Below are 12900 nucleotides of genomic sequence, written 5' to 3'. Positions count from 1 at the left end.
GAATGGAAAATGGAGACTGTTATATGATCTGAGAAAAATTAATGAAGTCATGGAAGATATGGGAGCACTTCAGCCAGGATTACCATCTCCAACTATGCTCCCCCAGTCATGGACATTAATAGTAATAGACTTAAAGGATTGTTTGTTAAACACTTGCCAGAATTCGGAAAACTTTGCCATGTTTATGTTTCAATTGATACCTTTTCTGATTGTACATATGTATAGGCGTACTCGGGTTTCTTATGAATATGTAAAAGCGATGTTCTATATATTTAGAAAGTTCGACGGTTGTGTGTGCGTGTTGGTAGAGTGTAGACTCCCCGTGCACCCAGCGCTGTTTACTTGCCTTTTATAAATATTACTAAATTCAGATTGAGTTGTATCTTCATTTATAACAGGGCTAACATCAGGGATTTCCTAAATTCATCTCTTTCATATATCACCTGTATGCAGGCTGCTTTCCGTACTGCTACAGCCAGGTTGGAATAGCCTGTGGCTCTAATTTCTAGTGGTTCCACTCTCTCCTGGGGATCTATACCACCTGCCCAGTATGCAGCTCGTGCAGTTAAGGAGCAGTTATGCTCTCCTGGCGTGGTACTTTCAGGGTCTGCACTATGCGTTAATCTACGAACCTGCTTAACTGGAGCAGAAGGTTGCCTTTTATCTAACAGATGATTAACCCTTTCCAGCAATTGTTTAAGATGACTATTCTCATTCAAAAGTTTAGCAACTCTGATTCCTAATGTTCTTCCCGTCTCCCTTTCAAAGGCTAATGATGACTTTAACACCACATTTTCCAATTTTAAAGCTGTATATTCCACATCAGAAATTAGTTTGGGAGCAGGAATTTCCTTAGCTTCTTGCTGAGTGCAAGACAAACAGGCTCCTAATACTGCACAAATTACACCTTCGCCTTTTTTCACTCCAGTCTTTTGCACAGCCTGACACTGCTTAATGCGTTCTACCCCTGTCCTGGTTCCAGTTAGGACAGAGTTAATTTTCCCTCACAGTAGCTGGTAGGGTGCTATGTTTTGGATTAGGATGAGAAGAGTGCTGATAACATGCTGATGTTTTAATTGTTGCAGAGCAGTGCTTACACCAGGCCAAGGACTTTTCGGCTTCTCGCTCTGTCCTGCCAGCGATCAGGCTGGGGGTGCAGCAGGAGCTGGGAGGGGACAGACCCAGGACAGCTGACCCAAACTGGCCAAAGGGGTATTCCATACCATCTGACGTCATGCTAAACAATATATAGGGGTGGCTGGCCAGTGTGGGGGGCCGGCTGCTCGGGGATAGGCTGGGCATCGGTCAGCGGGTGGTGAGCAATTGCATTGTGCATCACTTGTTTCGTTCACATTATTATTAGTAGTACCGTTATCATTATTATTATTGTTATTATTGTTATTATTATATTCCTGTCTTCATAAACTGTCTTTATCTCAACTCACCGGCTTCACTTTCCCGTTTCTCTCCCCCATCCCAGAGAGGGAGGGGGGAGGGTGAGCGAACGGCTGTGTGGTGTTTAGCTGCCAGCCGGGTTAAACCACAACAGTCCTTTTGGCGCCCAACATGGGGCACAAAGGGTTGAGATATCAACAGATTTGACCAGAGTGTGTTAAACTAAAATTGGTATAAGTATTGGACCTGCTTAATAGTTGCTAGTCACGATGTTGATTGCCTTAATCTCCAGTCTGCTGTGCCTGTTTTCCAAATTGAGTTTTATAGCGCGTTACTTTCTGTATGTGCTCCCTGTTGCACTGTTTATCCTTTCCGGGCCCTGGTTTAAGATTGTTATGGTACTGTGCGGTGTAGCAATGGCTTATGAAATGATGAAATATCTGGTCACGACTTTAACCTGGTATTTGTACTCAGCACTGACGTCGACTCTATACTTTGGAAACCATATCTCGGAAACTATTAGCAATTACACCTATTGCCTGTTTTCGTTAGGGAGCCAATCTGTGAAGGGGACAGGGGAAGACATGTTTCCCTACCTGTTCACTCTCCCTTTCTCCTTCACCACCACCCTCTTATCCCCCGAGCTAGTTACGGTGGTTCTCCGAGATGTTGAATATCCTTGGGATACTCAGACCAGCCTGCTCTTGTTGTTATGTCTCCTGAATGCGCTTCAGGTTTTGTGGAGGGTTAAACAACTACTTAGGAATCTCATCCGGAGATCTGTCTTGAGGCGGGATAGTTGCGAGTGGCAGGGAGTGTGGGAGGATATGGGCAGGTTTCTAGAGCAGTGGTCACCTCCAGTGTTTTGGACATTCACCCCTGAACAACTGCAAAATCCTAAAAAGCTGGCAGAATGCTTGAAAAAAAGGTGTCATGACTCTGGCAGTTCCAAAGTGACACAAATCACTGTAGCGTGCTGGGGTCTGGCTTGTGCCTATCGAGCTGCAATTGATGCTACTAGCAACCTAGCTCCAGCTCCTGCAGCCGCTCCAGCTCCAGCTCCTGCAGCCGCTCCAGCTCCTGCAGCCGCTCCAGCTCCAGCTCCTGCAGCCGCTCCAGCTCCAGCTCCTGCAGCCGCTCCAGTTCCAGCTCCTGCAGCTGCTCCAGCTCCAGCTCCTGCAGCCGCTCCAGCCCCTGCAGCAGCTCCAGCTCCTGCAGCTGCTCCCCCTCCTGTGGCTGGGTCAGAGAAACGAGCTGTAGCAGTGCAAGTTGACCCCGCAGAGGGTATTCCAACCCCTGTGGCAGACCCTGTGTCTGGGTCAGAGAAACGAGCTGTAGCAGTGCAAGTTGCCCCTGTAGACAAGGTGAAAAAATGGTATAGAGGCTCAGGTCGTTTAGAACGCAGACAGTCTTCTGCTAAGTCTGGGCATAGTGAAGACGAGGCTGGGCCATCAAAGGTGCAGGAGACTGAAGATGAGGATGGGGATGTCGAAAAATCAACAGTAACTACCCGGACTCTATACCAGCGTGAGCTACGAGATGTGCGAAAAGATTTTGGTCACTGTATAGGTGAGCAGCTTGTCACCTGGCTGCTCCGGTGCTGGGACACGGGAGCCAATTATGTGGAATTAGAGGGCAAGGAAGCCAGGCGGCTGGGATCCCTTGCTAGGGACGCATGCATTGACAAAGCAATTGGAGATGGAGCACGATCTCGCAGCCTCTGGAGGCGTCTCCTGTCAGCTGTGCAGGAAAGGTATCCCTTCAAGGAAGAACTTGTATGTCTACCAGGCAAGTGGACCACCATGGAGAAGGGAATTCAGTACCTGAGGGAATTGGCCGTACGGGAAGTAATTTATAAGGACCTAGACGACGCACAAACATCTGTAGATCCAGATGCAGTTCGGTGTACACCACCCATGTGGCGGAAGTTTGTACAGAGTGCACCATCATCATATGCCAGCTCATTGGCAATAATGGCCTGGAAAGCGGAGGAGAATCCCCCAGTGTATGAAGTGGCTAAATTACTCCGGCAGTACGAAGGAAATCTCTCCTCTTCCCTACAGGCCTGTGTCTCGGCTGTGGAGAAACTCTCTGAAGAGGTCCACCAACTTAAAGAGAATTTATCTTCCCCTCCACCTGAACGAACCAGTGTCCACCAGAGAATGCTTTACATTATTATTATTAATACTATTATCATTATCACTATTATTATTATTATTATTGTTATTATTATATTCCTGTCTTAATAAACTGTCTTTATCTCAACTCACCGGCTTCACTTTCCCGTTTCTCTCCCCCATCCCAGAGAGGGAGGGGGGAGGGTGAGCGAACGGCTGTGTGGTGTTTAGCTGCCGGCCGGGTTAAACCACAACAGCAAGTCAAACTATTTTGCAATTGGTTGCATAAAAAATATACAATAATATGCTTAAATGTCATTAGAAATTGTACTGGCAAGTGTTTTCAGAACCTGCATTTGATTCTGTATTTTCTTTTATTGGCAGTTTCCTCTATTTAATTTAAATTATTGTAGGAACTGAAATGATGGATTGATTTTTAGACAAAAATCTCGGCATCCTGAAAAATCTTAGGATTTTTTAAATGGGTTTTGCAGACATATATATTCTCTGAAAATAAAATCACTAGAAAGCAAAAATTAACAAGAAAGTAGAAAGATACATGAGAATTCCAGCATTAAAAATGAGAAAACCTGTGGGAAAGGAATTCGCAGGGAGCTTTGTGCTGTTTTGTGGGAAAGGAATTCGCAGGTGGCTTTGCACTGTTTCACACATCCCTGAGGTAGCGATAATGAGGAAAACAGCGCTAGAACCAAAAACTTGAGCAAGGTCGAGATAAAGTAAATTGGCTACAGTGTTAAAGATGAGCTTTGGGCAGTGGCCAATTGCTGGCTGGCTCGAGGCGCGTGTCTGAGGGTCTCTAACCAATTGTAAGACAGATTCGGGCGCGTGGACAGCGCGTGGGGCTACGGGGAAAGTATATGTAGTGGTGAAAAAGGGCAATAAATGTCCTGCTGTTGAAGAGCCATCAGGAGTCCGTGTCTTTAAATGGTGACTCCGACGTGATAGGGGAGGAGCAGCGCTGCACGAGCGTCCGAAGGGAACCCAGCCGAATGAATCAAGCTCGCAGCTGGACTGCAGCTTCAACCCTGGGACATCACCTGAAGGACAGGTGAGCGGCTGGGCATTAATCATGGGAGCTAGCCTTTTGGCAGAGGAAGAGGCTATAGTGAAACTACTAACACAACTCCTAATAGACAGGGGAGTAAAATCTGATCTGTTTAAGATAAAGCTATTATTGAAATTTTTGCGAAAACAAGGGCTCCCCTCAATGGCTTCCACAGTATTTGATGTAAAAACTTGGGACCAAGCGGGGGAAAAAATATGGGAAGCAGCGTCCAGTGGGGATACTAATGCTGCTGAGGTGATGACTATGTGGCGGCTGGTGACTGAGACTTTAAGATCGTGGCAGGCAGAAAAGGAAGTACAGAACGCCGCTGCCCAGGCAATAACAGCAGCCGAACTGAGATCAGAGCCTGCAAGGTCACCAGAGCGGTGCAGTTTGATAGACCTGGGGGATGACAAGGAAGAGGGCCGTGGACCGCCGCCGCAGAGCCCCTCCCCGCTGACCCCCTCGGCTCCCGCCTTGCCTGCCCCCGATAATGCCTCCCTGGGGGCCCGAGCTTTCGACCCGCGGGAACGATGGGAGCTGGTGCGCCGGGAAGCTCTAAAAGACGGGGACCCGGTGGGAATGGCTTTCCCGGTGCAGGTGCGACCCAACGGTCCAAATGAATATAATGCCTTCCACTGGGACCTAATTAAAGAATTAAGAAAGACTGTGACTACATATGGATTACACGCACCATTTACTCAGTCATTGTTAGAAAATGTTATGACTGGTCACTTGCTGGTGCCGTACGATTGCCATCAGATAGCCGCGATGATTTTAACGCCAACACAAAAATTACTGTGGGAGCAAAAATGGAAAGAAGCGTGCGAATTGGCCGCCCTGCGTAACCTGGACCGGCAGCCCGGCGACCCCCTCTTGGGAGCCGGGATCCCACAGTTGATGGGGGCTGAGCCGTTATTTGATCCGAGATTGCAGGCTAGGCTCGACGATGCCATCTTGCGGCAGTCCGCGTCTCTGGCCTTCCAGGCTATGTTGAAGTTGCCTGAAGTTGGAAAAGCCGAGCCATCGTTTACCAGCATTAGGCAACAAATTACCGAGCCTTATATGCAATTCATTGATAGACTGCGAGACGCTTTGGACAAACAAATTGACAACCGCGAGGCCAAAGAGGCCCTTATACTAAAACTGGCGGTAGAAAATGCAAACACAGACTGTAAGAAAATACTCCAAGCCCTGCCTGCTAATACTACACTGGTACAAATGATAGAGGCTTGCAATCGAGTCGGATCCATAGAACATCACACTGCCGCTTTGGCCGGAGCCTTTGCTACTGCACTTAAAACCGGGCGAAAACGGTGTTTTCGCTGTCGAGCCACGGGGCATCTTGCCACCGAATGCCCACAGCGAGGAGCAGGGGGGTGTTATAAATGACTGAGTCCCAAATAGGATTACAATCAGAGTTTACAATTTATTAAACGAATAGAGGCAAGCAAACAGCGCTGGGTGCGCCGGGAGTCTCTGCTCCACCGGGACGCATACCCGTTACGTAAGGCATCTAATTTTTTATACTCCTAGGCTAATACATATTTATTACTACTTCTAAAAGAGGCAAGGTTATTATAATTGGTTTCCCGAATCCGACGTCCTTCCAGGTGCACCTGCTTATCAGTCTCTGTTACTTTCTCGGGGGCCGCTCGGACAGGGAGACAGGGAGGCTCATATTCTTCCTCCTTATCTAGTGGTCTCTTGGCCGGCTGTCAGAAGTTACTGCACATTCGTGCAAAGTCAGCAGTTTTTCTCCGAAGAAATCCCTTTGTTCTCTTCTCGCCTAAACCCAGGCCTCAATGTTAACCCTTCAAAACCCCTTAGTGGCACGAATTGCTGGACCATTTCTTACAGGGGGAACGCGGTAACTCTGCCCCTCCCACTGTTTGCCCACGGTGCGGCACGGGATGGCACTGGGCTAGCCAGTGCCGTTCGACGCATGATGCAGAGGGACGACCTTTACAACCGCGGCAGGGAAACGGGAAGCAGAGCGCGGGGCGGGGCCGCGCGATGACACAAGTGCCCCGGCCCTCCTTCGTGGGCGGGCCGTCCTCGCGGAAGTCACCGCCCTGGGCGATGACGACTACCGGGCTGCGACCGCAGCCGCCCACTGCTCCAGCGATCCCGCCTACTACGTCACCGTGGATTCCCTCACAGCCAGAACCCGAGGAAGCGCCGGATTGGATGTCTCCACAGTAACGAGCTGCACCCTTTGGGACACTCGGGTTCGCAGAATACCTCTAAATGTACAGGGACCAATAGGGAAGGGATGCAGCGCCCTCTTGCTAGGGCGGTCTAGCACCACACTAACGGGTCTTTTTATACTGCCTGAAGTCATTGACGTTGATTATGAAGGCATAATACAAGCAATGGCATGGACTCCCTCCCCACCGATGCTCATTCCCAAGGGGACTACAATTGCACAGTTAATACTATTTAAAGCCATAGTTCCACAAGCAGAGACATGTGACCGACACGACGCGGAGTTTGGATCAACGGGACCCCCGTCAGCTTTTTGGGCCTCGGCCATTACCATCAAGAGGCCTACGCTGACCCTAACACTTCATCACCCACAGGCTGACCCCTCCAGCGCACAAATAACCGTATTAATGGATACCGGGGCAGATGTTACAGTAATTTCTCTTCACGATTGGCCCAAAAGTTGGCCTTTAGATTCCACCACAAAAGGCCTTGTGGGAGTTGGTGGTGTCTCCGGTACCTTTCAGAGCCGATATATGCTTAGCATTAAGACTCATGAAGGCTCGCTGTATAACGTCCGGCCGTATGCTGCCCTCATACCTGTCAGTCTCCTGGGGAGGGATGTGATGGGGCAGGGCGAGTTCACTCTGAGCTTTCCGGAAAATTTTCAATAGCGGCCGTTGACGAGCGACCGCGCATGAGACTCACCTGGAGAACTGATAATCCTGTGTGGGTGAAGCAATGGCCGCTTCCTGCGGAAAAGGTCGCTGCTCTCCAAGAACTTGTCCAAGAACAGTTACAATTGGGACACATTACCCCCACAACCAGTCCCTGGAATTCACCCGTGTTTCTTTTTAAAAAGAAAAGCGGGAAATGGCGATTACTTCACGATTTACGTCAAATAAACAATGCAGTGGAGGACATGGGAGCTCCCCAGCCCGGATTACCTTCTCCTGCTATGCTCCCTCGCAATTGGAATATCTTGATTATCGATTTAAAGGACTGCTTCTTTACTATTCCACTTCACCCTGCTGATGCTCCTCGATTCGCGTTCTCGGTCCCAAAAATCAATAAGACCGAACCAATGGATAGGTATCATTGGACTGTGCTGCCTCAAGGGATGAAAAATTCCCCAGCAATTTGCCAAACATACGTAGCAGAAGCGCTACGCCCCGTACACAAACGATTCCCGCACGTATACATCTATCATTATATGGACGACATATTGCTCTCCAGTCCGACAGACAACTTAACTCAAGAAGTACTGCCTGTTCTACGGCAGGAGTTCCAGACATGGGGATTACAAATCGCACCGGAGAAAATTCAAATCGAGGCGCCTTGGAAATATTTAGGCTGGAAGATACTGCAGCACAGTATTCAACCCCAAAACGTAGCCATTACAAGGGAAATTCGCACGCTCAGTGATGTCCAGAAGCTTATAGGCAATATAAATTGTATAAGGACGCAATGCGGAATTGACAACCATACACTAGCAGCCCTGTTCGAGTTGTTAAAAGGGGACACTAGTATTAATGCGCCCCGCCGGCTGACTAATGAAGCCAGGGCGGCGCTACACCGTATAGAGGAGAAGATCTCTGCCCAACAATGCCAGCGGCGAGCAGAAAATTTACCCATTCAGCTCTACATATGCAACCAGAATCCACAACCTTTAGCTATTATTGCGCAATGGGACTCCAACGCAACAGACCCGTTGCTTCTATTAGAATGGGTGTTTCTACCCCACCAACCGACAAAGACACTCGCCACCCGCATTGAAATGTTTTCAGATTTGATTAGGGAGGGAAGAGAACGAATTATAGAAATGGCTGGAGAAGAGCCAAAATCCATTATCATTCCGATAGTTAAAGACTATCTTGATTGGTGCCTCCAGAATAGCTTAGAGCTACAATCAGCCCTTTCGGGTTTCAATGGTCAACTTGATATACATCTCCCGTCTCATAAAATGCTTACCTTTTATAATAATGTACACGTTGAGGACAAGCCGCTATATCGATGGCACCCAGTCCAAGGACAAACAGTATTCACAGACGGGTCAGGGAGAAAGGGAAAAGCTGTAGTCACGTGGGAACAAGGAGGCCACTGGCAACATGTCATAGAAACAATACAGGGCTCCCCTCAGATAGTAGAATTACATGCAGTAGTAATGGCGTTCAAGCAATGGGACCAGGCTCCACTAAATATTGTCTCTGATTGACATTATGCAGTAGGAGTAGCACAACACATTGAAAGATCTCAGATCAAACACATCCACAACGAAGCACTATTCTTAAAATTTAAAGAGTTATTATTTCTTGTAGAGCACCATACCCACCCTTATTGCGTGATCCACATTAGAAGTCATATGACACTCCCGGGATTCTTTGCAGAAGGAAATGCCCGGGCCGATCAATTGACTAACATTGCATTGCAAGTCCCAGTGCCAAATACATTGTCCCAGGCTCGTTTATCACATCAATTCTTCCACCAGGCTGCAAAGGCATTGTCCAAACAGTTTGCCATCCCCATAGGAGATGCTAAGCTCATAGTACAGACCTGCCCGGATTGTCAACAACGACCAGGCCCACCGACTACAGTTAATCCTAGGGGCCTCTCTTCTCTTCAGCTTTGGCAAACTGACATTACTCACATTCCTGAGTTCGGGAGGCTAAACTACGTTCACGTGTCCATAGATTCTTTTTTGCACGCGCTCTGGGCCTCTGCGATGACGGGCAAAACAAGCCGTCACGTACAGGCGCATTTCCGTGCGGCCTTCGCCGCCCTCGGAATCCCTAAAGAAATAAAAACTGATAATGGCCCAGCTTATGCAAGCCGCTCTACGCGACTTTTTTTCCATACCTGGGGCATCACTCACAAGACAGGCATCCCACACTCACCCACAGGACAAGCAATAGTAGAACGTGTTCACCGCACGTTAAAGGACTTATTGGCTAAACAGAAAAAGGGGGAGACACAGGAGACCCCGCAGAATAGATTGAACAAAGTGGTATATGTCATAAATCATTTGACACTACCTTTTCAATACGAAGACGTACCACGTATAATTAAGCATTTTAAATCAATGGAATCAGGACTAACCTCCGTTCCAACAGGAAAAGCGATGGTTATGATGAGAAATCTGGATACTGGGAGGTGGGAAGGACCATATCCCCTAATAACCTGGGGGCGAGGGTACGCTTGTGTTTCCACAGGGCAAGGACCATGATGGGTGCCAGCTCGTGGCATGCGACCATGGTTGGGACCATCATCCTCGTCCGCCTCTGCAGCTTCGGCGCCTCCTGGGTCTCAGTCCAGCCCAGACTGTGGGTGACCCATTCGGTGATAATCTGGAGCTGATTAATACAGCAGTGCACTAAAGGTTAGATGGGAGGAGGTTCCTGGATCTGGTGGAGCCAATGAAATGACCCATCTACGACATGTCTGGTGGGGAACCCGGCGGATGACAAAGACTGGACTGTCTACTTATCGCAAGCGCCCCTAGAGCCACAGGAATTAGATATCCTGAGATGTGTAACAGTAATAGCATGTGTAAGGTGTAATTGCTCGGAAAAAAAAAAAAAAGGTCACTTGCTCCTTATTGCAATGCATCTCTTTGCTGTCATTATACAAACTATAATAGCATCCTTCCTTGCGCCAGGAGCCGCTCTGCTCGGCTGTGGGATCGACTGTGGAACGGATGCCCCTAGGTGCACCCCGAGCATTTTTTCCTCGGAGGGGTCTCCACTCTCAGCCGCTCACCACGGGAGCAGACAAGGACCTCCTGAAGCCGCACACAAATTATTTTAAGTGATGTTTTCTTGTGGTGTGAATGAGAAGTGCAAGAGGCCTCTCTGCGTGATTGTGTGATTGTGTGATTGTGCTGTGCAAGTAAGAAGCAGTATCGCTGCGAAGCAACATTCCTAGCGCTTAGTGGCTTGTTGACTGATGTAGATTCTAGTAGGCACACTACTTTACAATCGTAGTTCTGCATGAGATTTTGAACCTGTTGCTTATTGTACCTTGCTTATTGCAGTGTGTGCAGTGATTGATAGAAAAATCTATAGAAAACGTTTGGTTGATTGAAAATAAAAAAGGGGGAATTGTGGGAGAAGAATTTGCAGGGAGCTTTGTGCTGTTTTGTGGGAAAGGAATTCACAGGTGGCTTTGTGCTGTTTCACACGTCCCTGAGTTAGCGATAATGAGGAAAACAGCAGTAGAACCAAAAACTTGAGCAAGGACGAGATAAAGTAAATTGACTACAGTGTTAAAGATGAGTTTTGGGCAGTAGCCAATTGCTGGCTGGCTCAAGGCACGTGTCTGAGGGTCTCTAACCAATTGTAAGACAGATTCGGGCGCGTGGACAGCGCGTGGGGCTACGGGGAAAGTATATGTAGTGGTGAAAAAGGGCAATAAACGCCTCCTGTTCAAGAGCCATCAGGAGTCCGTGTCGTGCATCCCTTCAAAAACCTCAGAGAGCGCTGTGGTCTTATTTACCTTCAGGTCAATTCTGACTAGTCAACCCCAATTCCAATTTGTAACAGCAATGGTGGTTTTCTTAGGTGCCCATCACAACCTTAATTGCGTTGCAGTCTCATTTTTCTACCTCATCCTTTAAATAGTTTGGTCTTTTATTTACCTTGACCTGAGCTGCAAAAATGATGCTTTCCAGGCAAGGTTAAGGAGCATGCATACTGAAGAGGATATTTCAAGAGCCCAAAAGGGTTCCGGTGGGCTTTTAACAGAGCTGCCTTAGAGACAGAGGACATTAAACAGTTGTCTACCTTGCCCAGTCTCTCAGAGGACCCTTCTGTTGTGGGGTTGCTGAGGGTCGAAGAACAGCAAGTGCCAGTCGCTACCACAACTGTGCACCGGCGGCAATATCGCACCAACCGAGACTCCCTGAGGCCCATCCATAAGGTAATTCGTCAACTGGAGAGCCAAGGAGTGATCAGCAAGACTCATTCACCTTTTAATAGTCCCATATGGCCAGTGCGAAAGTCTAATGGTGAGTGGAGACTAACAGCGGACTATTGTGGCCTGAAGGAAGTCACGCCACCACTGAGTGCTGCAGTGCCAGACATGCTAGAACTCCAGTACGAACTGGAATCAACGGCAGCCAAGTGGTATGCCACAATTGATATCGCTAATGCATTTTTCTCCATCCCTCTAGCAGCAGAGTGCAGGCCACAGTTGGCTTTCACTTGGAGGGGTGTCCAATACACCTGGAATTGACTGCCCCAGGGGTGGAAACACAGCCCTACCATTTGCCATGGACTGATCCAGTCTGCGTTGGAACAGGGGGAAGTTCCAGAACACCTGCAGTACATCGATGACATCATTGTGTGGGGTGTCACAGCAGAGGAAGTTTTTGAGAAAGGGAAGAAAATAGTCCAAATCCTTCTGAAGGCTGGTTTTGCCATAACAGGACCAGATGTAAAGAATGTGCTCTACACCGCAGCCGGGGAGAATGGCCCCACCTGGAGCCTCTGGCAGAAAGAGCCTGGGGAAATGCGAGGTCGACCCCTAGGGTTTTGGAGTCGGGGATACAGAGGATCTGAGGCCTGCTATACTCCAACCGAAAAGGAGATATTGGCAGCATATGAAGGAGTTTGATCTGCTTCGGAAGTGGTCGGTACTGAAGTGCAACTCCTCCTGGCACCCTGACTGCCGGTACTGGGCTGGATGTTCTAAGGAAGGGTCCCCTCTACACATCATGCAACTGATGCTACATGGAGCAAGTGGGTTTCCCTGATTACTCAGCGGGCTCAAATTGGAAACCCCAGTCGCCCAGGGATCTTGGAAGTGATTATGGACTGGCCAGAAGGCAAATACTTTGGGATATCACCAGAGGAGGAGGTGGCCTGTGCTGAAGAAGCCCCACTGTACAACAAGCTACCAGAAAATGAGAAGCAATATGCCCTGTTCACTGATGGGTCCTGTCGTATTGTGGCAAATTTTGTTCGTCATCTTCATCGATTGTTCAACATCTTCATCGACGACCGTGATGAGGGAATAGTGTCCACCCTCAGCAAGTATGCTGATGCTACAAAGCTGATGACACTAAACTTGGAGTAGTTGTGGACTCTGTTGAGGTTGGAAAGGCCTTGCAGAGAGATCTGG

At 48.4% G+C, this 12900-nt stretch overlaps 1 long non-coding RNA gene across 1 annotated transcript; it reads left to right on the top strand.

The window, feature by feature from the left end:
* Window positions 1–3428: 3428 nt before the first annotated feature.
* On the top strand, window positions 3429–10857 carry LOC308184960. Its single transcript, XR_013943059.1, has 2 exons — window positions 3429–4581; window positions 9993–10857. It is a non-coding gene; the product is annotated as an uncharacterized lncRNA (long non-coding RNA).
* The last annotated feature ends 2043 nt before the right edge of the window (window positions 10858–12900 follow it).

The sequence above is a fragment of the Anser brachyrhynchus genome, assembly GCF_964034855.1.
Source record: "Anser brachyrhynchus genome assembly, chromosome: W".
NCBI lineage: Eukaryota > Metazoa > Chordata > Aves > Anseriformes > Anatidae > Anser > Anser brachyrhynchus.
This window is presented reverse-complemented; position numbering and strand designations above follow the sequence as displayed.